Consider the following 2,486-nt stretch of genomic DNA (forward strand, 5'->3'; position numbering starts at 1 on the left):
AGGCCGAGTGAAATTCGACTTTACTCATCCTATCTGCAGCGGCCTTAGTCTTCAGCAAGTCACCATATTGTTGTTGTGTAAGCTATATTTAAAACAATCAACCCATGAGGAATTGGCTGACCAACCCCTGAATAGCATCCAGGATACAGGGCGAAATGGCAGCTAACCAGCAAAACCCAGCTGCTTGTAGTTTGCTAGCTTGTTGGTGCCAAATGATGGATGAATGACTTGCTCATGGTGGGCAGCAAATTTGGCATGGCTTGTTGGCTAAACACATTGTAGGTCTAAATATTTTGAAAGGCTGATGGGTATAATTCACTCTCTACTGAAGTTCTGTGCTCGAGAATATAGGGCTATGAGTGGACTTTTAGATGAGGTGCCCTATTTTCTGAACTAATGTATTGAACACTAAGGCCTTGAAGTTTGTAAATAATTATGATTACAAAGCAGCAATTTTTAAATATTTATTTATTTATTTTAGTTTGTCACTCATGTATAAGATAATAGGAAAAAGAATAAACAGGAATAAGAACACAGGAAATGGGTACAAATAAATGGGGATAGTAGGGATGTTAGGCACACTGGTGCGCTTATGCACACCCCTACAAAAAAGCTGTGCACCTAACGTGGGGCTCAAACCCACAAACCTGAGATTAAGAGTCCCATGCTCTACCGACTGAGCTAGCTGGGCAGTTTTTATAACAGTTTTTAATTTATAAAAAATGTTATTTTTAAAAAATAATAATTTATAAGCTATAGTTTTTATAACAATTCTGCTAAATTGTTATAGGCTTTCAGAATCTCCTGTTTAGACATTAATTTCTTCTAACAACAGAATCAATGGCTAGAAAATGTCCTGAACTAGCATCTTTTGAAGGTGCAGGTTATAGTTTTTAGCCTTCCATACAAATTAATATCCCCATATACAAAAAAGTATTACATCAAAATAAAAAATTCAGCCAAGCATTCATATAGTCTATTTTCTTGGAGTGGGGGGAGAGGAGGAGAATGGTCTTTTTATATAGGGAACATATGGCTCGTGCTTTTCAAAGAAAGCAACCAGATCTGTAGCCTGGAGTGATAAAAAGAAGCTTTATCCTTTAATTCTCTTGTTTGTACAGAGGCCAGTTCAAGTCTGATCCTGATTAATGCTAATGTTTTGGTTTTGATTATGAAATTAATTCATTACAAAAATTATTGATCTTTATACTCTAGTCACCCCACTGCCAATAAAAGATAGAAATTACCTTTTCCAACTTGGAGATTTCAATTCATTTCCACAATATAAAGTAAAGGTAAAGGTTCCCCTTGCACATATGTGCTAGTCATTCCTAACTCTACAGGGCAGTGCTCATCTCTGTTTCTAAGCTGAAGAACCAGCACTATCTGAAGATGTTTCCGTAGTCATGTGGCCAGCATGACTAAACGCTGAAAGCACATGGAACACCTTCCCACCAAAAGTGGTCCCTATTTTTTCTATTTGCATTTTTACATGCTTTCGAACTGCTAGGTTGACAGAAGCTGGGACAAGTAACAAGAGCTCACTTCATTATGTGGCGCTAGGGATTTGAACCGCTGAACTGATGATCTTTCGGATCGACAAGCTCAGCGTCTTAGCCACTGTGACACTGCGTCCCCTATTTCCACAATATTCCTCATTATAAAAAAAGCAACGCAACACGTTACAAACCCATCACTTACATTCCATAGCACAACAGGAGGCTTCCTGGTGTGCCTGAACTCTCTTGGCCACTGCAAAAGTGCTTGCTCAAACCAGCAAAATGTGAACAAATCATAATTGACTGTAAGTGCAATTACCAATCTGCAGTGGCAGTTTCACTGCTTACAATAGCACAACGGTCTTGAACAACAAACGGACTGGTTCAAGTTTATTTCGAAAGAAACCCAAGCCACACTTATCAACAGATGTCATTCATGGTGCATCCATCAAAACGATGGTGTTTATGGAACTAGAAATTTAAAACCAACATTTGTGTTAGAGCAGTAATGGAAAGTGGCTCCTTTATTTCAGCAGCTGAGGTTGGTTTATCAGGCCATGGGTTCGAACCTAGCCAAAGGTCTGCAGGTTTACAGAAACACCTTATTTAAACATTTAAACATCTTAGAGGATAATTGATGCTTCTGAAATATATATATATATCCCAGGTGATGTGTGTAGGCTCACCGCCTAGGATGAAATATGTATTCTTTATAACCAACATTTAAACATCTTAGAGGATAATTGATGCTTCTGAAATATATATGTGTGTGTGTGTGTGTGTGTGTGTGTGTGTGTGTGTGTGTGTGTGTGTGAGACCATCCAGGCAGAAACCCAATATTTTTACTGTTGCCTTTTTGTTACATTTTGTTGTATTTGTGCTGATAAATAAATAAAGGGAGACTAGTATAGATCTATTTCAAGCTATTTAGCTTTCATCAGCTAGCCATACCCTTATTGGGATTTGAACCTGGGCTATATTGCATAC

At 38.1% G+C, this 2,486-nt stretch overlaps 1 non-coding gene across 1 annotated transcript; it reads right to left on the reverse strand.

Annotated features, from left to right (window-relative positions):
• Positions 1–618: 618 nt before the first annotated feature.
• TRNAK-CUU (transfer RNA lysine (anticodon CUU)) lies at positions 619–691 on the reverse strand. The gene has a single exon. It is a non-coding gene; the product is annotated as a tRNA-Lys (tRNA).
• Between the last annotated feature and the right edge of the window lie 1,795 nt (positions 692–2,486).

The sequence above is a fragment of the Thamnophis sirtalis genome, unplaced genomic scaffold (genome assembly GCF_051295495.1).
Source record: "Thamnophis sirtalis isolate CommonGarterSnake01/CBP01778 unplaced genomic scaffold, rThaSir2_p1.2 scaffold_6, whole genome shotgun sequence".
NCBI classification, from domain to species: domain Eukaryota; kingdom Metazoa; phylum Chordata; class Lepidosauria; order Squamata; family Natricidae; genus Thamnophis; species Thamnophis sirtalis.